This window comes from Populus alba, chromosome 18 (assembly GCF_005239225.2).
Source record: "Populus alba chromosome 18, ASM523922v2, whole genome shotgun sequence".
NCBI lineage: Eukaryota > Viridiplantae > Streptophyta > Magnoliopsida > Malpighiales > Salicaceae > Populus > Populus alba.
The window spans coordinates 10804315-10831673 of NC_133301.1; the positions used below are offsets into that span (position 1 = coordinate 10804315).

General features: G+C 38.0%; 1 pseudogene; it reads right to left on the reverse strand.

Moving 5' to 3' along the window:
- Window positions 1–263: 263 nt before the first annotated feature.
- On the reverse strand, window positions 264–25499 carry LOC118051689 (GDSL esterase/lipase At1g29660-like; annotated as a pseudogene).
- Window positions 25500–27359: the final 1860 nt, after the last annotated feature.

The following is a 27359-nucleotide window of genomic DNA, read 5'->3' on the forward strand; positions in this document are numbered from 1 at the left end:
AAGTTGTTTTGGTTTATGCAAGTACGTATGCATCCTTCTTTCAATTTTAAGGGCAAGAGTATCTCCGAATCGACTTCTATACTTTAAGAATAAATCCTTCTATGAATGGAGTTTAAGTATGATATCCAAATGATTTAGTCATTATTATTGCTTCTTGGGACTAATGCCTAAAGGCAAATTTTATTGGAATTATATTGTGAAAGGCTATAAAAAGACAGTGGATATGTCTTTCCATTGTTCTTACAGTCACAATATTTTATTCTCTAAGAACTTATTGGACAATCATCTTCTCCATCCCAGTACACATGGTCACTCCTGTTGCTACATGGGACGGAGAGAGATGCACATGGGACTGAACCAGATGCTACCTCACAACAGCTCTCACGGGTATATGTAAAACCTGCAAGCAAGAAAAAGTAATATTGGTATCGGAGGCGTAACAAAAAAGTCGTCTTAAACCGAGAGAGAGAGAGAGAGAGAGAGAGAGAGGGAGGGAGGGAGAGGTAGAGAGGGGATTCGTACCTGTATTTGGCTGATCATCAGAATCAATTTCATAAGAGTTTATGTAGGTAAACACAGCATCAGCATGCTTTTCATTAAGTTTATGTAGCAGTGTTGGAAGCTAGCTTGTCGTTGAAAATGTGAACATCACTGTTGAACTTTTCTACACATGAAGAAGATGCATCTACGTCATCGGGATGGTTTTGTATTTTGTGCGGCATACATCCTACCCGAATAAGTCCGAACACAGCTATCTTTCTTGCTCCTGAGCAATACAATTTCTGGCAGCAAGGAAAAAAAAAAAACGGAATGAAGTGACATTAAGTAGAGATTAAGTAGGGCTAATTATTGTTTCCACTCACGTCTTTGTTTGTTTCCAATCACGTCAAACATTAATTGTTGTTTTACAAGAGACATTAATTAGGGCTAACCTCCAGCTGAGTTTCATAATTTTCAATGACAAGTTGAGCAAATTCTTCAGGAGTATGTAGCTTGCTGCTATTGTAGTCGTCCAAGAAATAATTGTTGAGGTAGTCGTTATGGCCCATATCAGACACATAGATGCATTGGCTCAAGTACTTCCTAGCAACTTCCTCGCTTCCCAAGATCTTGGAAATTCGTGAAACCGTGATATTGTGATTAAATAACTGAGCATTCATTGTAAATAGTTCTCCCTTCACATACTCAAAAGAAACATATGAATAGTTAGCGTTGCCGAAGCAAACAAGATTACGCAAAATTCATACGGAATAATACAAGGTTTTAGTTATGAGAGGCATATGATCAGTAATCACCGCAAGAGAGCCAGTAGAATCAAGGATGCCAGCTCCATTAGATCCATAATTTACACCATCTAGAAAATTAGTGCAACCTCCGACACCAAAATCCGTAATGTAACTGTCGAAACCTAATTGCTCAGCTGAAACAAAAGAATAATAATTAAGATCATAACTGCCCACATTACTAAACTCGGTTATGTTCAGACCGTCGTAAATTTATGTTTCAAGGTATACAAGAAACAAAAGAACAAACCTAATCATCCTTCTTCTAATAAATTATGTAAATTTCAGCAACAAAAACATTAGTACCAGACTTAGCAAGATTTCTAATTGTAATTTAATAAAACGATCACAACTATCTAGTTAGAACATATTTATTTTATATATTATAGAAAAGGAAATTAATATAGGATGTTGTAATCATTACAATTACTCATGTATCTATCAGAACAGGAAATTAATATAGGATGTTGTAATCATTACAGTTACTGCAGTGTTTTGCTGCCTCTATGTAAATAGAAAGGTTTGTTAAGGCACAACCCAACACATTCCATTATTCTTAATTTGGTATCAGAGCCACGAAACCCTAAAAAAAATTAAACCTACTTTTCTCACAGCCTCCCAGCCTCCCTTCTTCAATCGAACAGCCGCTACATACATCTTAAAATTCTGCAGCACCAGCAATCTAGCTTTCTTCTTCTCCGGCAATGCAGCCCTCTTCTCTTGTAGCGCCTCCTCTGCCATGGCTGGTGAACGCCTCCTCTTGCAGCCCACGTTTGCTGCCTTTACTGCCTCTACTACTGCAAGCATTATCTCCCTTTCTCACACTCATCAAGTCATCTCCCTCAAATTAACAAACACCAATTATTTATATTGGCGTATGCAGATGTTGCCTTATCTCCTAGGCCAAGGAGTTTTTGATTTTGTTGATGGCTACAACATATGTTCTTGCCTATGATGGTATCTCTCTTCAAGTATGTCATAACCTAATTTTTGACCATTTTTATTTTAATTATTATTATTATTTTATTTACTAAAAAAACGATAAAAATGATGATAAAAAAAATAATAATAATGATGAAAAAAACAAGTAAAATGAAATAAATAAAGAATGAATTAAAATTTGGGCTAAGGGCAACATGATTGGAAGTTTTAGGGTTTAATTAAACTTTGGAATTAATCTAATTAAGTTTGGAATTAATTTGTTTCATCCAATCAAGGATTTAATTGGAGAATTGATAAGTTTTCAGACTTAATTAAGCTTGGAATTAATTTAATTCATCCAATCAAGGGTTTAATTGGAGAATTGATAAGTTTTGAGACTTAATTAAGCTTGGAATTAATTTAATTCATCCAATCAAGGGTTTCATTGGAGAATTGATAAGTTTTGAGACTTAATTAAGCTTGGAATTAATTTAATTCATCCAATCAAGGATTTAATTGGAGAATTGATAAGTTTTGAGACTTAATTAAGCTTGGAATTAATTTAATTAATCCAATTAAGGGTTTAATTGGAGAATTGATAAGTTTTGATACTTAATTGGACTTGGATTTAATTAAATTAAGGAAATCAGGGACTTAATTGAAGAAATATTAACGATTGGGGTCCAAATTGCGAAATTAAAATCCAAGGATTACATTGAAAAAGGCGCGCAAATGCAGGGGGCTAATTACCGTTTAAACCAGGGGCTTAATTACAACAGTTTTGAAACTTCGAGGGTCAAAGTAAAAATGGCCACTGCTGTCTCCAAAACGGCATCGTTTTGAAGACGCTGTTCATCTTCTTCTTTAAACCAGCAACCGTTTTCCACAGTAAAGGAGGCCGAACGTTGCAGCAGTAATGGTCGTCCGTTGGCCTCAGTTATGAGCGTTTAATGGTGGCCGTTCTTCAGCCTACGACCCGTTACCAACCCACCAAGTCCTATATAAACCGAGCTGCACCAAAGAGCAAGGGGCTGGTTGCAGAGTTGTAGAGAGAGAGGAAACCAAAACCAAAAACGATACCAATACAAATAAACCAGAGAGGCTCCTAAGTTTTTTGGTTAAACCCCAGACCAGGAGTAAACCTTTTCCCAACCTATACCAGCTTAAAACAGGAACACATAAACGAACCGAGAGGGACTAGAGAGAATTTTAAAAAAACAGAGCACGGGTGAACTTTTCGGACGAGGGCAGAGGAAACAGAGGGCAGTTAGGCAGAGGTAGAAGGAGGAATTCTGGCTTACTATTGACGGGCGCCACCGCTGATCATCGCCCGACACGCTGACACTCCGGCGAAGCAACCTGCAACAAGGTAAGCTTCCTCTGTTTTCTTCGTTCTTTAACTTTGGAGATTTCAGTGTCTTTTGCTTACCAAAGAAAGAGATTTCAGTGCATTTTGGCACGGTGCGAAGGTAATTAATTACCTTCGCACGGTGCCATGCACGCATGACGTTGGGTCATGCGTGCTGTAGCCCAGCCGGGTCACTGGCTTGGGCCAGTGACTGGGCTGGGCTGGCTGGGTCTAGCCCAGCCCATGTGGGCTGAGCTGAGCCAACAAAAAACAAAATAATAAAAAATAGGAAAATATAGAAAAAATAAAAAATAATAAAAATAGGAGAAATAAAAAATAAAAAAAAATATTTGTATGCATGAATAAAAATAATATAAAACTTACTGGTTTATTCACCAACGCCAGAGTCGGGAATAAAATACTGGTTGAGTTTATCTTATTTTTATTCATTATTTTTTTTATTTAGCAAAAAAATATATGTGCATGTATAAAAAAAAAATATAAATTTTTTTTTTTTACTTATTTATTCACTGACGCCAGAGTCGGGAATAAAATAAAAACACTGATTTTATTTTATTTTATTTTATTTTTGTCCTTTTCTATTTAATTATATAAACAAAAATAAAAAAATATGTGAATGTGTAATTTTAGTTTATTCACTAGTTTTAGAGCCAAAATCTAAAAATATTAATCTAAATTTATTTTATTAACTACGTAATAATTATCAACGCCAGAGTTGGAATTATCCGTAGTTAGATATTCACTAACGCCAGAGTCAGGAATATTGTGAATAAATCGTCAAAACATAAACCAATAAAAATTTAGCAATTTAAGACAAAAACAACAATGCAGTTTGCCTTAGGCAGAACGTTTAAGGGGTGATAATATCTTCCCTTTTACGTAACCAGTCCCGAACCATAGAATCTCTGTTGACCAGTTAGGGTTTCTAGTGACCATAATACTAGGTGGCGACTCCTTAAACAAGTTTTTTTCCCAAAAGAACCAGATGCCAGAAATCTGTTCTTTTTAATAATTTAGAGAATTATTTTTTGTGGTCGCCGTGATGTCGGGTGTGACAGAATGGCGACTCCGCTGGGGACTTTAGGACTAAGCTTTGTTTCTTTGTTTCTTTTATTGCTAAAAATTTTTTATTTTTTATTTGTTTTTTTGTTGGTGCTTATCAAGTTATCTATCTATTTATTTATTTATTGTTTATTATGTATTTTTTGTGTATTTTATTTTATTTTTTGTTTTTATTTTTATTTTGTTTATTTTATTTTATTTTATTTTATTTTTTATTATTATTTTTACTGTTTTAGCACGTGTAATTATTCATATTTATCATGCATATATAAGGATATCATTCAAGCTCATTTTATATATATATATATATATATATATATATATATATATATATATATATATACACGTGTGGTACCAACTTTAAGATAAGTGGAGAAGTAACGGCACCCCAATGGCTTTAGCCTGGGTAAGGCTCGTGAAACTATCCAACTCTCGCATGATTTGTTTGCTCGACAGTGGTTGATATGCCAAACTGATTTTACTCAGGGCCTCTATCTTCACGCTGCTTGTAAAACTCATATCAACCTTTCGAGGATGATCACTGAGCATGCGAAAGACCTTTGAGACTAGATAGCAAAACTACCCAGATGTATTTAATGACTAGAACCTATTCTTTAGGTTGGTCCCTATATAATTTCATTGAGATGAGCATAACATTTAAGCATTTTCATTACAGGACTTTCGGGTGACATAATGACCGTCATTCGTGAGGTAACCACTGTTGAGTATGGACTCGAATATGAATCTTTGCAAATGACCGAGGGAGACTGCCCTAGACCAAATGCCAGTGGGACACCGCTACTCAAAGATGTCAGGTGCATAATAAATGACACTAGCAGATTGTTTTCACTCACGAAGTATCAGATAGATGAAGCAGAATTTGCTGTGAAGTATGGGAGGATTTTGCACCTTTTGAAAGTGCCAGTTTTACCATCAGCTATAAAAGCCATGATACATTTTTGGGATCCTGATTACCGACGCTTCACTTTCTGAAATGTTGACATGACACCTACCATCGAAGAGTATAGTGTGTTGACTGAATTCCCCGAAGATGCCTACAAAGTGTACTTCCGCCAGAGAATCGACGACACCATGGATGAGCTTGCCAAATTGCTAGGGATCCCTCAACTAATACCGTATAGAGAAAAAGATAACTCTGGGGGTCTTAGATGGAAACGACTAGAGGAGTTGCTGGTTGCTAAAAAAGCTAACCCGGATGCTAAATTAGAGAAACATAGAATATTGGCTTTGGGAATATTTGGTTTGGTTCTATGTCCCTCTACTACGGGAATTATCAGTTTGGAAGCTGCCAATTTGTTTATGGAATATGAAAAGACAAAGATCAACCCGTGTGCCGCGATTTTGGCGGAAACCTTCCTATCTCTTAGTCATTGCAAGAAAACGGGTAAAGGTTCCATGAGGTGTTGTGTCTCTTTACTATTCATCTGGTTGTTAAGTCATATAGAAACGGAGACACCAATATTCAATAATTTCTGGTGGTTTGACCAAAAGCCACTCGAGTTGTTCGTATCAAAAGAATGGGAGAGCTTTTCGGAAGATGATTGGAGGGTAAAATTGCAAAGGCTTCCATTAAGCACTTTTAATTGGAAAGCTCCTTGGATGAGGAATATGACAAGCTTGATGAGTTGTGGAGAAAAGCCTTGGGTACCATTAATTGGAGTAACGGGATACATCAGTTCTGCACCTGCTTTAGTTGCAAGGCAGCTTGGGGGCATACAAAGTGTTCCAAGGACAATTGACATAGCTCAATTTACCGGGGTCTATAAAGGGGCCGCCATGGAAATGTTAGAAAGCATTAAGCAGGATTGGAACTTTTTGTTGTTGATAAAGAAGGAGAATGGATCAAGAAATCCCACAGTTAGTGAAAAGTATCCTGAATGGCGTGACAGAAGAGTCTCCGACATGGTAGAAATTTCAGAATTCGTGGGCACCCGAAGAAAGAGGGTGAGTTGCGAAGAAGAACTAAGAGAGCAAGTACAACGATTGCAAGCCGAGCTTAAAACAAAGGAGGATTTGAGACTATCATTAGAGCATCAGTTGGGCAAAGAAAAAGCTATGAGGAAATTGGCTGAGGAAGAAAGGGACTTGTTGGGCCGAGATCGGATGAAAGCAATGAATGACTTAGAATCCATAAAAGTCATCAATGAGGAGAAGATGCTTCAGGTGGAAAAGGCCCAGTATTGGGAGGAATTGGCCGTCAAAAATCAAGCTGTGTCAAGCAAGCGTTTAACAGATCTGAAAGAACTCAAGAGCCAGTTAAAAGATGTTGAATTGGAATTGGCTAAATCTAAGAAGATAGTCAAAGCCACGCAGAATTTGAGAACTGAACTCAATAGTAGTAAAATTGAAGCGAAGGCATTGAAGACTAAATTAGCAAAGGGAGAAGCAAAGATCGAACAAATGCTAGAAAGTCAGAAAATGTTGGAGAGTCATGTTCAAATACTAGATACGGCTAATAATTCTCTATCCAGAAACAACTTGATCAATACTGAAAGAATAAGGGAGTTTCAAGAGCAAATTGATCGAGCTGCGACCGAGGCTCATTGGCTAAGGGTAGAGGCTCGTCAAGTTGGAGGGGACATCGCGAAGTATCGAGGGAGCATGAACAACACTGATATGTTTCTAAAAGCTATATCTAATAGAGGCAGTGCCTTTCCCCCTGTAATAGATTAAGATGAATAATTTGTTGTAATGAAAGTTTTATGGGTTAAATAAAAAAGGTGAAGACCTTTATTTACTTTTATTCAAATAAGTGTATAAGGCTGAAAGCTCAGATGGTAAAAGGTTAAACAGATCTCCTCTCGGCATTGCAATAAGTATCGGATGTAGATCTAACCAAGCATCCGAAGAATAACAGTTGTTATGTCACCCTCCCATGAAATAATCCATGTCCAATATGTTGCATTCACATTCATGCATTTTGAACATACACTTATGAATTGTCATAATACTTCACACAGGTGAAATATAGGTCCCCCATTAAAACACACTCATAATACACGGTTGCGGAAAAAAATGGAAAATGAAGAAAGAACTCAATTGGATGCCCAACATCAAAAGGAGTTGAACAGTCTGAAGGAAGATGTCGCTAGGCTTACTAGCCTACTCGAACAAGCTCTGAGATCTAAGTCGGGAGAAGGGACATCCTCTCAACCAACATTTACCACTCAGCTACCACCGACGCCTCCGGTGTTCTTCAACCTACCAAACATGGGGGCAAGTGGATCTTCGCCGGAGCCTCAATATGCTACGCATTTCCCAGCTCAACCTATATACCCAATGAGGATTCCTCATGCTGATGAGTTAACCTTGGAGGGGTCTCATAAGGACAAAATGATAGGAGCTGAAGGTTTAGAGAAGTGGGCTGCCCTAGAAGAGAGGGTAAGGGCAGTTGAAGGAAATCATTTGTATGACCTGGTGAAAGCTACTGAGATGTGTTTGGTACCTAACATAGTCATTCCTAAGAAGTTTAGGGTGCCAGAATTCATCAAATACACCGGAAATCAATGTCCAATAACCCACCTTAAGTCGTATTGCAATAAGATGGCCGAGGTGGTGCAAGATGAGAAATTGTTGATCCATTTCTTCCAGGATAGTTTGAGTGATGTCGCGCTCACTTGGTACATGCGTTTGGACAACACCAAGATAAGGGGATGGAAAGACCTAGTTGATGCCTTTATTAAGCACTATAAGTTCAACATAGACATAGACCCTGATAGATCAAGCTTGCATTCATTGGAGAAAGGTTATAAGGAATCTATAAGGGAATATGCACAAAGGTGGCGTGAAACGGCAGCACAAGTTAATCCGCCACTGTTGGAGAAAGAAATGATCGGTTTATTTTCCAACACCTTCAAAGCTCCATACTTTGAATACTTGGTTGGAAGTTCTGCACAAAGCTTCTCTGATTTGGTTGTTATAGCTGAACGAATTGAAAAAGCCATTCGAACGGGTAAGATCACAGACCCTAGTGAAAAAAGGGGTTTTGTTGGACACAAGAAGGAGGCTGACGTCCACAATGTCGAAGGTGAAGGTAAGGGAAGAAAGCACAATTTCAGGCCAACCATGACCATCCCCCCCACATCTAACATAAAATTCACCTCACCTTATCTAAATAACCCCACAAATAACCCAAGCAACAATACCTACCGCCCAAGAAGAAATTTCTCAGAGGAACAAGTACAACTTCCACCATTGCCTCTAACTCTCGCCGAAATGCATAAAAGGCTTCTGAGCATCGGCCAAATAGCACTTGTTCCTTTACCCCCTTTACAACCACCATTCCCCGCTTGGTATAAACCTGATCAAAAATGTGAATACCATGCTGGAGCCCTTGGTCATAACATCGATGGATGTATTGCATTCAAAAGGAAAATACTCCAACTTATCAAAGCGGGGTGGATTTCCTTTGATGATTCCCCGAATGTGAAATCCAACCCTTTACCAAACCACGCTTCAGGAAGTGGGGGAGTCAATAGCTTGGAGGTGGGAAAAGAGGGTAAAACAATACTGAAAGTCACAATGGATAGTTTGTATAAGATGTTAAAACAAGCTGGGTATCTCAAAATACCAGTCAATGTGCAAGCTGTTGGAGGCATGAGCGAATACTGCAAATATCATCAGCAATTTGGGCACAATATAGACTCTTGCGAGGAGTTTAATTATGAGGTGGAAAGTATGATGACGCTAGGGGTGTTGAGATTAATGAAACATGAAGAAGATGATTTGGTAGGAACATTGACTGGTTATGACAATAAGGAGGAAGTTTGTCGATACCAACCAACTGAAGGGGGTCCACCTAAAATGATCCTAACTAAGCCTCTGAATACTTCTAGCGGAAATTATAATGCTTTGCCCTATAATTATGGTTATTCCTTTTGTAGGCCGAGTCCTACTCCAGTTTTCAATACCGAGGTAGGAGGACTCACCAGAAGTGGGAGATGCTTTACTCCCGAAGAGTTAGAAAACCATAAAAAGGATAAAGGGAAGAATGTGGTAGAGGCGAAGGAAGTTAATAAGCCAGTAAGTGATGAAGAAGCTAATGAGTTTTTGAAATTGATGAGGCATAGTGAATATAGCATGGTGGAACAACTTAAAAAGACGCCAGCTAGGATTTCCTTGTTATCACTGATATTAAGTTCAGAACTCCATCGGAATGCCCTTCAAAAGGTTCTCAACGAGGCATATATTCCTCAAGACATCACATACGATTCTATAGAGCATTTGGTGGGCAGAATTCAAGCCACCAACTATCTTTACTTCACCGATGATGAGCTTGATCCTGAGGGGGCCGGCCATAATAAGCCATTATACATCACCGTAAAGTGCAAGGATTGTGTTATTGCGAAGGTGCTCATAGATAATGGCTCTGCCTTAAATGTGTTGCCAAGGCATGTGTTTGATAAAATGCCAGTTGATGTCTCTCATATGAAGCCAGGTACATTGACAGCTAGAGCATATGATGGTTCGCCAAGGCCGATTATGGGAAATATTGATGTTGAGCTTGTAATCGGCCCCCAACCATTCCAAGTAACTTTACAAGTGATGGATATTCATCCCACATACAACATGTTGTTAGGAAGACCTTGGATCCACACAGCACGAGCTGTTGCATCCTCATTACACCAACGGGTTAAGTTTATCATCAATGGAAACCTGGTGACAGTAAGGGCTGAAGAGGCTTTAGCTATGGTGAGAAACGTGTTGATTCCTTATATAGAGGCTGAAGAGAGTAAAGATGGAAACCTACACGCATTTGAGGTAGTAAATGTTGAATGGGTACCTGAGAATACAGTGCGAAGGAAACCAGAGGTTTCTGAGGCTGCAAGGATGGCTGCTAAATATTTTCTGAAGCATGGATTGCCATTCCAATATGACCCTATCACAGGAATGCCCGAGAGGATCAATGTAATAAAGATGAAATGCGCAGATCAGAGGTTTGGTTTAGGTTTTAAACCTAGAAAGGAAGATTTCAAGAGAGCGGCTGAGTTTAAAAGAGAAAGGAGGTTAGCCCGAATCGAAGGAAGGGAGCCTAATGAAGGTCGAATCCAGATCCCTCCAATTCACGTAACATTCCCTCGACCTGCACAAGTGATCAATGCTGGGGGTGAAATTGAGAGGATGAGTAAAGAATTTAGCGGTGCTACCATCCACTATCTGGAAGAGATCAACAAACAAGAACCCCAAGGGGGTTTTGAAGACGAAGAGAGCCCTTATGAAGAACTACCCCAACTGACTGTGAGTGCTCTGGAGGATGGTTTACCCGAGTTTGTGAGAAGATTAACTGAAGGGGAAGAGTTGAACAATTGGGAAATTCAAGAAGTCCCAGTTATCTTTAAAAAGTAAACATTTGTTGCTTGCTTGCTTTTTATTATTGCTGCATTTTGTTTGAATAAATTTGCGTTGCCAGTAATCGTGGCTCAAGATATTGGCAACAAGATTTTGTTTTGAGCCCTTCTATCATTTCAAGTTTTAATGAGATCATGCTTTGTTTTTCCCTTCATCATACCTTCTAGTTTCACCTTTTCATTATGCACTCATAACAAAGGCACTTTCCGCTTTCAGGGAATCTGAAAGCGGGACAACGATAAACTTACAAACCCATTGCATTGAGAATAATTGGCCTAATTTTGATAAAACTATAACTTCAATGGATGAGGAAGAAGATGGTGAAGATGACATTGAGGAGTTCAAGAAGATTATGAAGCAATCTGAACATGCATGGGAGCCTGCAAAAGAGGAATTAGAATTAATAAATGTAAGTACCGAGGATGACAAAAAGGAGTTAAAAATAGGGATGTTGATCACTACAGCTATGAGGAGTGAATTGGTCGCCCTTTTGCGGGAGTATGTGGATATTTTTGCCTGGTCATACGCTGACATGCCCGGTTTGGATACTAAAATAGTAGTGCACAGGTTACCTTTGATTGAGGGTTGTCGTCCAGTCAAACAGAAGCTAAGAAGAACAAGACCTGATGTATTGCTTAAGGTCAAAGAAGAGATAACAAGACAGTGGGATGCAGGTTTCTTGGAGGTAGTAGAATATTCTGAATGGGTGTCTAACATTGTTGCGGTTCCCAAGAAGGACAACAAAATCAGGGTGTACGTGGATTTCCAGGATTTGAATAAGGCAAGCCCGAAAGATGATTTTCCGCTACCATATATAGACGTATTGGTGGACAATGCTGCTAAGAGTTCCACTTACTCTTTCATGGATGGTTTCTCCGGCTATAATCAGATTAAAATGTTTGAAGCAGATAAGAGAAAAACGACATTTATCACCCCATGGGGAACTTATTGTTACAAAGTAATGCCATTCGGATTAAAGAATGCTGGAGCAACGTACCAAAGGGAAATGGTAGCACTTTTTCATGATATGATGCACAAGGAAATTGAGGTCTATGTGGACGACATGATCGCGAAGTCCAAAGATGAAGAAAGTCATATCCCAGCTCTGAGGAAATTGTTCGAGAGGTTGAGAAAATATCAATTGAAATTGAATCCTGCAAAGTGTACATTCGGGGTGAAATCAGGCAAATTATTAGGATTTGTGGTGAGTAATAAAGGCATAGAAGTGGACCCTGACAAAGTAAAAGCCATACAAAACATGCCCGCTCCAAAGACCGAAAAGGAAGTTCGAGGTTTTTTGGGGCGCTTGAACTATATTGCTCGTTTTATCTCACAACTTACAGTGACATGTGAACCGATTTTTCAATTACTCCGAAAGAAGAATCCTGGAACATGGGATGAAGATTGCCAAAAAGCTTTTGATAAAATCAAACAGTACTTACAAAAACCACCATTGTTGGTTCCGCCTGTACACGGAAAGCCACTCATCCTGTATTTAACTGTGACCGAATCAGCTATGGGTTGTGTGTTGGGGCAACAGAATGAGTCAGGAAGAAAGGAGCAAGCCATCTACTATTTGAGTAAGAAGTTCACCGAGTGCGAATCTTGTTACAGTATGGTTGAGAAGTTATGTTGTAGTCTGGCGTGGAGTGCGAAGAGGTTGCGACAATATATGTTATACTACACTACCTGGTTGATCTCAAGAATGGACCCATTAAAGTATATCTTTGAAAAGCCATACATGTCGAGTAGAATAGCCAGATGGCAAGTACTGCTAGCTGAGTATGACATCATCTACATGACCAGAAAATCAGTAAAAGGAAGCGCAATTGCGGATCATTTAGCCGATAATGCTATTGAGGATTATGAGCCATTGAACTTTGACTTTCCTGATGAAGATGTGCTAGTAACAGAAAAGGAGGAGAAGAGTGGTTGGTGGTCTATGTATTTTGACGGCGCGGTAAATGTATCGGGCAATGGGGTAGGTGCTGTAATAATTTCCCCAGAAGGAAAGCAATATCCTATCTCAGTAAAACTGCACTTTAGTTGTACAAACAACACAGCTGAGTATGAATCTTGCATCCACGGATTGAAAGTTGCGTTAGAGATGAATGTAGGGAAATTAGAAGTATATGGAGACTCAATGCTAATAATCTGTCAGGTAAAAGGTGAATGACAGACAAGGGATGAAAAATTGAGACGATACCAGGAATACCTCTCCAAATTGGCTGAAAGCTTTGATGAAATAGAATTTACTCATTTGGGGAGAGACAAAAATCAGTTTGCCGATGCGTTAGCTACCTTAGCTTCTATGGCTATAATTGATTGTGGTGCCAAAATTCAGCTTGTAAGCATCGAGATCAGAAATTCTCCCTCGCATTGTTGTTTAATAGAAGAAGAAATAGATAAAGACCCATGGTACATGGATATAAAAAGATTCATCCAGCATCAAGAGTACCCGTCGGGAGCCTCGAAGGTAGATAAAAGGACCTTGAGAAGAATGGCCATGGAATACTATATAGATGGGGAGATTTTGTATAAAAGGTCGTTTGATGGGACTTTACTGAGATGTTTGAGTGATCTGGAAGCCAACAAGGCCCTACAAGAATTGCACGGAGGAATTTGTGCTACCCATGCAAACAGACACATGATGGTTAGACAGATGCAAAGGGCAGGTTATTTTTGGTTGACCATGGAGAAGGATCGCATAAATCATGTTCGAAGGTGCCACAAATGTCAAGTGTATAGCGACAAAGTCAATGCGCCTCCTACACCCTTATTTAACATGGTGTCTCCTTGGCCATTTGCAATGTGGGGAATAGATGTGATTGGGCCTATTAATCCAAAAGCCAGTAACGAACATCGTTTTATCCTTGTAGCGATTGATTACTTCACCAAATGGGTAGAGGCTTGCTCATATGCCCATGTGACTCAGAAAGTGGTCAAGCGGTTCATCGAGAAAGATCTAATCTGCAGATATGGTGTACCTGAGAGAGTGGTGACTGATAATGCTCAAAACTTTAATGGAAAGATGATAGCGGAGCTATGCACAAAGTGGAAGATCAAGCATTCCAACTCGTCCCCTTACAGACCCAAGAAGAACGGCGCTGTAGAAGCTGCTAATAAAAATATAAAGAAGATTGTTCAAAAAATGGTGATTACTTACAAGGATTGGCATGAATGGCTTCCTTATGCTCTCCATGCGTATCGAATAACAGTGAGGACATCAACCGGGGCTACACCATACTCTTTAGTATATGGAATGGAGGCAGTGGTACCATTGGAAGTAGAAATTCCTTCTTTAAGGGTCCTCATGGAATCTGGACTCGAGGAATCTGATTGGGTCAGGCTACGATACGAACAGCTAAATATGATCAGCGAGAGAAGGTTAGCAGCAATTTGTCACCACCAGTTGTATCAAAGAAGGATGGCTAAGGCGTATGACCGAAAAGTTCGGCCAAGAGAACTCAAAGAGGGAGATTTAGTATTGAGGAAAGTTCTATCACTACCAGGTGAAGATCGCAGTAAATGGGCGCCCAATTATGAAGGACCCTATGTAATGAAGAATGCATTTTCAGGAGGGGCATTGATACTAACAAGAATGGATGGGGAGGACGTAGTTAGGCCTGTGAACTCTGATTCTGTAAAGAAATATTATCCATGATGTATAAGTCTTTATCAAATCAATAAATAAGATTGGGCCAATTATTTCTCTTTGCAAATTTTTCATAAGGGGTGCCTGCAAAAAAAAAAAAAAAAACCAAAAATATGCCCTTACAAACTTCGCATGATCTCATAGACATAATTGATCTCTTTTACCAAAATCCACTTCCCTATTGGAGTTTTTGAAATAATTGATCTGGCATTTTGATTTCAAAAATAATTTGATGTTCATTCAAAAATGATATTTTTAACATTCTACTTATAGAATGACAATTGAATCAAGCAACTCCATCATTGAGGTGACTAAATTATAAACAAAAAAAAAAGAAAAGAAAAGAAAAAACAAATAAATAAACACCCTTACCCATGGCTCTTGAATCATTTGTTTTTAAATGTATGAATAATGGTATGTAGTACGCTCGTTGCTCATGATCCATGAAATGCATCTTTGCAAAGACCAAACCATCACATTAAATGAGGTCAAAGTTTATTGATCTTAACTGCTTGCGCTTGAAATGAGGAAAGGCCATCTTTGTTATTCCTTTCACATTCTAAAATAAGTACATCCCTTGCTATCCCTTTTTGAGCCTGAATAATTCTTCTTTCATGAAAAAAATCCCGACTAAGATCACACCTTACACTGGGGGCAAGTGAAATTTCAATGATCAAGAAAGATGATAAAACCGTGAGAAAGCCAAGAGGCAAAAGAGTCCAAGAAACTCAAATGCTAGGGGGCATGCCCAAATCACAAGAAAAAGTGATAATCAAGATAAAATGAGTATGCTCTAGCAAAGCAATGAAAAATAAAAAGGGAGCAAATCAAAGAAGAGCGGCAAAAGAAAATATGAATGACGCCAAAAGTCAAACTATTGATCGTGATCTTCAGTCTTTGAAACCTTGAAACACTCTTTGAGCCTTATGAATCCATTTCTTTCATAGCCAAAAACCACAGCCTACGTTACGTGCCTGTAGAAGTCCTTTCTAATCAAGCAAGCAAGCAACCTAGAACAATAAACAATGCTCTCAAAATGCAAAGAACACTTTTTCATAAGATTCATGACATCAAGAATAAGCTACTAATTATTATTCATGCTAATAAAAATAAATGTTCAAAAAGAGACAAGTTTTTCTCATATAAAACCTCGAGCTTTTTTCTCGAGCCCTTCACTTTGAAACAAAAGGTCATCTCATGACTGAAGATCTCATTGCCAAACACAAGAGCAAATAACCTTTTTTTTCCAAGAAAGAAAATAACCAAGGAGTTGCAAAGATTTCAAAAGCAAATTGTTTTAGATTCACATCGAAATAATTTTTGTTTTCAAAATGCAAGATCAAGATTTCAAGATTCATTCTAGACCCATATTCCTTCACCAAACTGAAAATGAGAGAATGGCCTTCTAAAACCATTATTTGTCTAAGTCGCTGACATAGCAAACTTAAGGGCAATAACTAGTACAAGGGGGCAACATTGTGTTTAAGGAAAATCTATCATTCCTTACAACAAGACAAAGGGGCATTTTGGTTTATGAAAGACAGTTTGATCCTTTCAACAAGTGATACCAAATGTTTTTAGCAGTGAGACGAGGGGTAATGAATGATCCTCTCAAATTATTTGACGAGTCAAAAAAATCTTTAGCAAGCAAGTGGGTCACGATGGGCACCACAAAGGCTGAGTTGTGCAAACAAATCTAGAAATAGATTTACATGGGCTAACTCGAATGGGCTAGAAGCCAAGTGACAAAGATGACCCGAATTAGAGGTAGCAAGTCCTCATCAGTCAAGCAACAAGAAGACTAAGAAGAAATGGGGGCCTATATTTCAAAACAGGTAAAGATGCATGCATATCATCTAAACTTCGAGACATTGAACAATGAGTTTTGCAAATTTCATATGAGAAAGTTCCAACGAAATCCATCAAATGGAAGGCCAACTTGAAATGGGCAAGATTGAATTTGCTTTTGAAAATTTTTCATTTTTTGAGAATTTTTCATCCTGGGCAGGCCGCCTATGAGAATTAGGCCACTTGAAAAATCTCTGTGTTTTTCCACCTTTTTCGAGCGCGCATTCGAGCCCTCGACCATCAAAGGTAGTGCATTTCCTATCCTACCTCCTTTTGAGTGAGCCTTCGAGCCCTCACCTCATTTCTTTTCGAGCGCGCCTTCAAGCCCTCGACCATCAAAGGTAGTGCATTTCCTATCCTACCTCCTTTTGAGTGCGTTTTCGAGCCCTCATTCCCTTTCGAGCGTACCTCTGAGCCCTCATTTCCTTCGAGCTTCCATCTTTTGGAATAGTGCGCCTTCGAGCCCTATCATGTCATTTTTTCCACCTCCTTCAAATCTATGTGAATTAGACCATTTTTGAAAAATCCTCGTATTTTTTCTCACTAGGCAGGTAACCCATTACAATGTGACCAACTGGGCTGGTAACCCATTATAATATACCAACTGGGCAGGTAACCCATTACAATGTGACCATCTGGGCTGGTAACCCATTACAATATACCAACTGGACAGGTAACCCATTACAATGTGACCAACTGGGCTGGTAACCCATTAGAATATACCAACTGGACAGGTAACCCATTACAATGTGACCAACTGGGTTGGTAACCCATTACAATATACCAACTGGGCAGGTAACCCATTACAATATGACCAACTGGCAGGTAACCCATTACAATGTGACCATCTGGGTTGGTAACCCATTACAATATACCAACTGGGCAGGTAACCCATTACAATGTGACCAACTGGGGTGGTAACCCATTACAATATACCAACTGGGCAAGTAACCCATTACAATGTGACCACCTGGGCAGGTAACCCATTACAATGTGACCAACTGGGGTGGTAACCCATTACAATATACCAACTGGGCAGGTAACCCATTATAATGTGACCAACTGGGTTGGTAACCCATTACAATATACCAACTGGGCAGGTAACCCATTACAATGTGACCATCTGGGCTGGTAACACATTACAATGTGACCATCTTAAAAAATAAAAAAATAAAAATAAATAAAAAATCATCCTCGTATTTTTTTTTCAATCATTGGGAAGGTCGTCTGGAACAATTAGACCATTCGCGAAATTCTTCGCGTTTCTTTTATCATCGGGCAGGTTGCCCAAAATAATTTGATCCATTTTAAAAAAAAACAAACAAAAAGAAAAGAAAAAAAAAACAAAAAAAAAGGTGGGTCGTCTTCCAAATGACTTGTTTTTTAATTTCGATATCTCTCTATAAAGGTCGTGTGTCAATTTATTTTTTTTGAAGTTTTCAAGTAAAAAGAAAAAAGAAAAAGTTCTCTCTGTATCTACTTTTCTTTATAAATTTACTACACAAAGCTAAAATAAAATAAAATTTTCTAATTATCTTTGTATAGTAAATATTATAAAGAGGGGGCAACTGTCATAACCCAATTTTTGACCATTTTTATTTTAATTATTATTATTATTTTATTTACTAAAAAAAACGATAAAAATGATGATAAAAAAATAATAATAATGATGAAAAAAACAAGTAAAATGAAATAAATAAAGAATAAATTAAAATTTGGGCTAAGGGCAACATGATTAGAAGTTTTAGGGTTTAATTAAACTTTGGAATTAATCTAATTAAGTTTGGAATTAATTTGTTTCATCCAATCAAGGATTTAATTGGAGAATTGATAAGTTTTGAGACTTAATTAAGCTTGGAATTAATTTAATTCATCCAATCAAGGATTTAATTGGAGAATTGATAAGTTTTGAGACTTAATTAAGCTTGGAATTAATTTAATTCATCCAATCAAGGATTTAATTGGAGAATTGATAAGTTTTGAGACTTAATTAAGCTTGGAATTAATTTAATTCATCCAATCAAGGATTTAATTGGAGAATTGATAAGTTTTGAGACTTAATTAAGCTTGGAATTAATTTAATTAATCCAATTAAGGGTTTAATTGGAGAATTGATAAGTTTTGATACTTAATTGGACTTGGATTTAATTAAATTAATGAAATCAGGGACTTAATTGAAGAAATATTAACGATTGGGGTCCAAATTGCGAAATTAAAATCCAAGGATTACATTGAAAAAGGCGCGCAAATGCAGGGGGCTAATTACCGTTTAAACCAGGGGCTTAATTACAACAGTTTTGAAACTTTGAGGGTCAAAGTAAAAATGGCCACTGCTGTCTCCAAAATGGCGTCGTTTTGAAGACGCTGTTCATCTTCTTCTTTAAACCAGCAACCGTTTTCCACAGTAAAGGAGGCCGAACATTGCAGCAGTAATGGTCGTCCGTTGGCCTCAGTTATGAGCGTTTAATGGTGGCCGTTCTTCAGCCTACGACCCGTTACCAACCCACCAAGTCCTATATAAACCGAGCTGCACCAAAGAGCAAGGGGCTGGTTGCAGAGTTGTAGAGAGAGAGGAAACCAAAACCGAAAACGATACCAATACAAATAAACCAGAGAGGCTCCTAAGTTTTTTGGTTAAACCCCAGACCAGGAGTAAACCTTTTCCCAACCAATACCAGCTTAAAACAGGAACACAGAAACGAACCGAGAGGGACTAGAGAGAATTTTAAAAAAACAGAGCACGGGTGAACTTTTCGGACGAGGGCAGAGGAAACAGAGGGCAGTTAGGCAGAGGTAGAAGGAGGAATTCTGGCTTACTATTGACGGGCGCCACCGCTGATCATCGCCCGACACGCTGACACTCCGGCGAAGCAACCTGCAACAAGGTAAGCTTCCTCTGTTTTCTTCGTTCTTTAACTTTGGAGATTTCAGTGTCTTTTGCTTACCAAAGAAAGAGATTTCAGTGCATTTTGGCACTGTGCGAAGGTAATTAATTACCTTCGCACGGTGCCATGCACGCATGACGTTGGGTCATGCGTGCTGTAGCCCAGCCGGGTCACTGGCTTGGGCCAGTGACTGGGCTGGGCTAGCTGGGTCTAGCCCAGCCCCTGTGGGCTGAGCTGAGCCCAGCAAAAAACAAATAATAAAAAATAGGAAAATATAGAAAAAATAAAAAAATAATAAAAATAGGAGAAATAAAAAATAAAATAAAAATATTTGTATGCATGAATAAAAATAATATAAACTTACTGGTTTATTCACCAACGCCAGAGTCGGGAATAAAATACTGGTTTGAGTTTATCTTATTTTTATTCGTTATTTTTTTTTATTTAGCAAAAAAATTTATGTGCATGTATAAAAAAAATATAAATTTTTTTTTTTACTTATTTATTCACTGACGCCAGAGTCGGGAATAAAATAAAAACACTGATTTTATTTTATTTTATTTTATTTTTTTCCTTTTCTATTTAATTATATAAACAAAAATAAAAAAAATATGTGAATGTGTAATTTTAGTTTATTCACTAGTTTTAGAGCCAAAATCTAAAAATATTAATCTAAATTTATTTTATTAACTACGTAATAATTATCAACGCCAGAGTTGGAATTATCCGTAGTTAGATATTCACTGACGCCAGAGTCAGGAATATTGTGAATAAATCGTCAAAACATAAACCAATAAAAATTTAGCAATTTAAGACAAAAACAACAATGCAGTTTGCCTTAGGCAGAACGTTTAAGGGGTGATAATATCTTCCCTTCTACGTAACCAGTCCCGAACCATAGAATCTCTGTTGACCAGTTAGGGTTGCTAGTGACCATAATACTAGGTGGCGACTCCTTAAACAAGTTTTTTCCCAAAAGAACCAGATGCCAGAAATCTGTTCTCTTTAATAATTTAGAGAATTATTTTTTGTGGTCGCCGTGATGTCGGGTGTGACAAAGTAAATCCATTTTTTCAAACCTGGAAACAACAGGACCAACTCATTCTAAGTGCTTTTCTTTCCTCCCTATCTATGGAAGTTTTGCATCTTGTTGTTGGCTGTTAAAGTTCTTGTTCAGCTTGGGGCACTCTTGAGTGAGCTCTCGCTTCCACCTCCAACTCTCGTATTATGCAACTTCACGACTCTCTTCAGGATCTTCGACAGTTTATGCAAAAAGCAAAGGCCTTATTTGATGAATTGATCACTGCTGGTCGGCTAGTTTCGCTTGAAGATTTCAATTTATATGTGTTTCGTGGTCTTCGGGGAGAGTTTAAAGACTTAGTTACCAGTCTTATTACCAAGGTTGAACCTTTATCATATGCAGATCTTCACAACCATCTCCTCACACATGAATTTCTTCACAAATCTTCTGCTGCCATACATGCTCCTCTGCTGCCCATCTTCTGCTCTTGTTGCGCAACGCCAGACTTTTGGCAATTATGGCCGCAGCAGGGGCCGCTTCAATGGTGGCTAGTGTCCTAACCAGTCCAATAGTAGAGGCAACTGATTTGCTGACTGCAAACCTGATCACCGCAGCTTTCAAAACTCCTTCTTTGGTGACAATAGGCAGGGCTCTTGGCAACGCAATAGGGGGCAGAATCCACGCTGCTAACTGTGTCAAAATTTTGGCCATACAGCTCCCCATTGTCCTCAATTCCAGTACCGAGGTTATGGCCAACAACCTACTGCCAATCTGGTGCAGCGCAATCTCTCCTCAACCAGTTTTGTTGATTAGTTTCCAGATATCGGTGCCAATCAACACGTCACACCTGATCTTGCCACCTTAATCGCTTCAGAACCGTATCTTAGTAATGATAATTTGCATGTTGGTGATGGTAAGGGCCTTCCTATATCTCATCTTGGTCATACAAAAATATATACACCACATCGTTCTTTCACCTTATCTAATGTTCTTCATGTTCCTGCAATCACGAAACCTCTGCTCTCTGTTTAGAAATTGTCTTGATAATAATGTTTATTTTGAATTTCACCCTCGTGTATTTTATGTCAAGGATTTCAAGACCCATGAAGTCCTTCTCTCAAGTCAAAGTAAAGATGGTCTCTATGCCCTGACCAAGTCTTTCGTCACGTCAGTTCCTCCAGCCTATTGGTCTCCCTGCACTTCTGCCTCTACAGATTTATGGCATTGTCGACTAGGTCATCCTACTTCATGTATTTTTCAATTGTTAATCTCGAAAAAGAAGATCATTTGTAACAACAAATGTCTTAATTTTCAATGGCAAAGTTGTCCTTTAGGAAAATCATAGCGTTTGTCTTTAGGACCTACGAGTCACAAAACTTCTACTCTATTTTAATTAATTTTTAGTAATGTATAGGGCCCTGCTCCTCTTTTTTCTTCAGATGGCTATCGTTATTTTGTTATATTTGTTGATGCTTATACTAAATATGTATGGTATTATCCTCTCGTTGCCAAGTCTGATATTTACTCTATTTTTCATCAATTTCAGACTGTTATCAAACGTCAATTTTCATTAAAAATAAAATTGTTCAAATTGATTGGGGCGGTGAATACCGAAAACTATCCATATTTTTTCAGACCATTGGTATTCATTATCGTCTAATTTGTCCCCATACTCATGAACAAAATGGAACAATAGAGCGTCGTCGTAGGCATATTGTGGAAACAGGTCTTACTCTTTTAGGGCAATGTAAAACACCTTTTCGATTCTAGAATTATGCTTTTGAAACCTCTGTTTATCTTATAAATCGCATGCCTACTCCTGTTCTTGCTCATCTCTCTCCATTTGATTGTTTATTTCAATGGTCTCCTGATTATCATTTTTTACGAACCTTTGGGTGTCTCTGTTTTTCTTTTTTACGTCCATGTAATAATCATAAATTGAATTTTCATTCCTCTCCATGTGTGTTTTTTGGATATAGTTCCTCGCATCTTGGTTATCGATGTCTTGACATTGCATCTCACCGTATTTATTTGCTAAACCACCCACCGCCACCCACTTTCACCAACCACCCAAACAACCCACAACACTTCGTTCTGCCAGTCCAAACAGCCACCCGACAATAGCCTCCACCCATCCCTTGGCCATCATCCCATGCTTGTTTATCTAACCCTTATGATGCAGGTTCAGATCGTCAATTGGTCTCTCTCCTCATGGTCTTGGGGCACTTTCTAGTCCCTCCTCTGCTTCGCCCTCCCTAGCCAGTACTCTTACAGCTTTAGTCTCTGCTTCCAGCCCCTCCTTTGCTGACAGTCCTGTGCTTAAGGCTGAGCTTTTTTATCATCCTCTCCCGCTGGTCTGCAACTTATGGTTGATTTGTCTTCTTATCAGCTGCCACAGGTCTCCTCGCTACAACCGTCTTCCCCTGCGTCTCCACCAGCACACAGCAGACATCCTATGACTCTTAGACCGCGGCAGCCGAAAACAACTAATGTGGTTGCTTCCACTGCCGCTACTTCTACCTCCACACGGGTACTGTATTCTCCCTCTTTTGAGCCTTTTGCATTCTCTGATGCTGACCAGTATGCAGTTTAGCATAATGTTATGTGTGATGAGATCGCCGCTTTATGCGAAAATTGCACTTGTTCCATTTTATCCTTCGATGAATGTTGTTGGCAGTAGATTGGTATATCAGATCAAACGTCGTGTTGATGGTAGTATTGAGTGCTATAAAGCGCACCTTGTTGCTAGAGGTTTTACCCAGCAGGAAGGTATTGATTATTCTGAAACCTTCAGTCCAATTATTAAGTGGGCCACTGTCCAATTGGTTTTCTGTATCACCGTTTCGCGAAATTGAAAGATTCGTCAGTTTGGTATTTATAATGCCTTCCTCAATGGTGTTCTTACTGAAGAGGTCTACATAAAACAACCTCAAGGTTTTGTTGACTCTTCTCTTCCATCTCATGTGTGCAGATTGCACAAATCAATGTATGGTTTGAAACAAGCACCGAGAGTATGGTACACTAGTCTAAGTGATTTTTTGCTTTCCATCGGTTTCCGAGCTTCCAAGATTGACACCTTCCTGTATATATTATCTGATGGTACTAATATCTTTTATCTCCTGGTGTATGTTGATGATATTCTGCTCACGAGTAGTAACTCTGCTATGCTCCATCACCTTATATAGTTACTCAGCTCTGAGTTCAAGCTTCATGACTTTGGTGTTGCTCACTACTTTTTGGGTATTGAAATTCAGTCTACCAGTATAGGTTTAATGTTGTGTCAGCATATATATATTCTTGACATCCTCACCCGAGCTGGTATGATTTCCTGCAAACCAGTTGATACTCCAGTCTCCCCTTCGAAAGTCATTTTATTATCGGATCATTCATTCTCTGATCCTACACGATTTCGTCAAATCATGGGTGCTCTTCAATATCTTACCTTCACCCGTCCAGATATATGCTTTGCTGTTAACAGAGTCTATCAATTTATACATGCTCCTATAGATTCTCATTGGGCCGCTGTCAAACGTATTTTACACTATCTTAAAGGTACGACATCTTATGGTTTCCATATCACTCGAGGCTCCTCTTTTTCTCTATATAGCTTTACAGATGCAGATTGGGCTGGTAGTATTGATGATTGCAAGTCTACGGGCAGCTATCTTGTCTTTTTTGGTTAGACGTGATTTCTTGGAAATCCGGCAAGCAACGTACTGTTGCTCACTCCTCTACTGAGACTGAGTATAAAGCCCTTGCTGATGGTACCCTGAAGTCATTTGGCTTCAATACTTGTTAACAGATTTGCAAGTTCCCTCAGTCTCTGCTCCTACCATTTGATACTCCAGTTGATACTCCAGTCTCCCCTTCGAAAGTCATTTTATTATCGGATCATTCATTCTCTGATCCTACACGATTTCGTCAAATCATGGGTGCTCTTCAATATCTTACCTTCACCCGTCCAGATATATGCTTTGCTGTTAACAGAGTCTATCAATTTATACATGCTCCTATAGATTCTCATTGGGCCGCTGTCAAACGTATTTTACACTATCTTAAAGGTACGACATCTTATGGTTTCCATATCACTTGAGGCTCCTCTTTTTCTCTATATAGCTTTACAGATGCAGATTGGGCTGGTAGTATTGATGATTGCAAGTCTACGGGCAGCTATCTTGTCTTTTTTGGTTAGACGTGATTTCTTGGAAATCCGGCAAGCAACGTACTGTTGCTCACTCCTCTACTGAGACTGAGTATAAAGCCCTTGCTGATGGTACCCTGAAGTCATTTGGCTTCAATACTTGTTAACAGATTTGCAAGTTCCCTCAGTCTCTGCTCCTACCATTTGGTGTGATAATCTTGGTGCTACCTATCTCTTAGCAAATCCTATCTTCCATGCTCGTACTAAGCATGTTGAAGTGGATTATCACTTTGTCCGTGACCGTGTTGGCAAGAAAGAAATTTAGATTCGTTTTGTTCCCTCTCGGGATCAACTTGCCGATATCTTTACTAAACTGCTTCCTGTTGCATCCTTTACTGCTTTTCGGTTCAAGCTTCGGGTTGATCCCCCACTTAGCTTGAGGGGGCATATTATAGAATAGAAAATTAATATAGGATGTTATAATCATTACAGTTAATCATGTATCTATTAAAATAGAAAATTAATATAGGATGTTGTAATCATTATATTTACTACAGTGCTCTGCCGCCTATATATAAATAGGAAAATTGGTTAAGGCATAACTCAACACATTCCATTATTCTCAACTTTATATGTTAAAGAAAACTAAAACACTATATTTTGTATTATAAGATAGGAGAGAAAATAGCAGACCAATGGTGTCAGCTATGTTGAGACCATTGCTGCACTTTCCTGAAGCCTAGTGTCAAAGTCTATCCCATAAGGAAGGTAATTAACTTTAGCTGATTTGTCAAGGTAGTTATTGTTTTCGTTATCAAAGAGAGAATCTCCAAAGACGAAGTAGCAAGGAACTTGAGGTACGACCTTTCCATAAGTCTAGTGTTGCCAGTTTGACACCAACAACACCGAGGACAGCACCCACAATGCCTTCAGCCCATTTTCCATTGACAAGTAAAATGAAAAAAGGAAACATATACAATAAATATAGAAGGAAGAAGTGCGTAGCCAGGGAAGAGTGGTTTGAAGTAGAACAAACCAGGTCTATTTATAGAGTGGAGATCTAGCTATCCGGTGCTTCTTGTGTTGCGAACATCATAGTCACGCAACCCACACACAAAAACATTAATTTTCATAAAGCAAAGTAACTTGTACTTAGGCACCAGTACTTTTAGAAACGGAAACCTACACCTAACAAATATTGATTCGTGAACGAGAAGTATAAGAATGACACCACGAAGACAATTGTTCTTAAATAAGTTGTTTTTTAATTTTTTAAAGAACCATAAAAGAGAAGTATTTTGTTGCGCTAATTCATTGCATGAGCTCATGACTCTTCAATTTTGGTCAATCATGAGGGTGAAATTACATGGAGTTAAAGAGAAACATAGGTCTTTAAATTTACTTGAAATATAACTTCCACACTAACCCTTCAACTACCCTATAATCCATTAGCCCTTCAAGTCTTAAAATATGCGAACCATTAGAGAGAAGGAATGAAGGGACAGAGTTGATTTCATATGAAAAATAAAATAAAATTATGAAACAAGGTATACAGAGGATGTCCCACATTTTTAAAATATTTTTCCATAACTTACCCCCCTTCATGTAAACATAAACTTCGCCAAGTCTTAGCTTCAAGACAATATATCCTATGAAGGTGAGGGTGGTAAGAACATAATTAAGGAATAGATAGAGAGGCGTTATGAGAGGTAACTCGACATTCTCAATAATGATTGCCATTCTTTATTATTTTTGTGAAATAATTTCTTAGAGAAACTTCATTCTGCAATCTTCATTCTTCATATGGTAATTAACGTAATAGAAATTCCAACATTGTCACTTATATCAAAATAATCTAAAAACATATAAAAAATTATTTTAAATAAAAAAATATTTAAAATTTTAGTTAATATGATTTGCATTGTGTTTTGAAACTGGATCTAAATAAGAGGGCACGTGCAGTATTATGCCATTTAGCTTTTTACAAACCTTAATTTTCACAATATCTTGTAAGATCACAACAAAAATCATAATTCAAAAAAACTAAAAATATAAAATATAAAGCGATCAATACAAAGGAAAAAGGGCATGGAATTTGATATTTTTGTTATTATTTCTTAAGAGAAACTTTATTCATTAGCTGTATGGGCATAATTATAAGTGGTGTTTATCAATCACTTATAAGGCGTCAAGGCCCTCATGAAACACACCATACATGCATAGTATGCCACATAAGAAGAAATTTTTCATAAATATAGCATGGTGGTCGAACTCCGGTTTTCTTTTTTTAGAGTTCTCATGTTTTGAGATAGTTGTTGAGAGAGGTGTAATTAATAATTAAAAAAATTTAATCATTATTGTGCCCAAGAACAGAGCAAGAAAATAAAATTAAAAGGGATCAAATTAGATGAATTATTTTAGAAAGGCCAAGATTTTAGTTGTTTCACTACTAAAACTATAAATATTATTAAGGAAGGGGTTGGAAAAAAAAACATTTTCCTGCAAAGACCGGGGCTCTTGCCAAACCTACTGTCTCCGCCACTGATTGTACCCCACATATTTTTCAATCATTGCTATCACTATTTAATGCATATTTTTAATCCTTCTTTTTTATTTTAAGAGATAGGTTACTAATTCTAAAAAATAAATAAAAATAAAAAAAACTTATTTTGAATTTAAATTTTTTCTCATAAATGTTTCGATTTTCTATTAAATACATCTCTAAAATCATATCATTTTTTTTAAATAGTATGCCAATAATACTATATACATAAAATTTGAAATTAAATGCTTAACTTCTTTTGT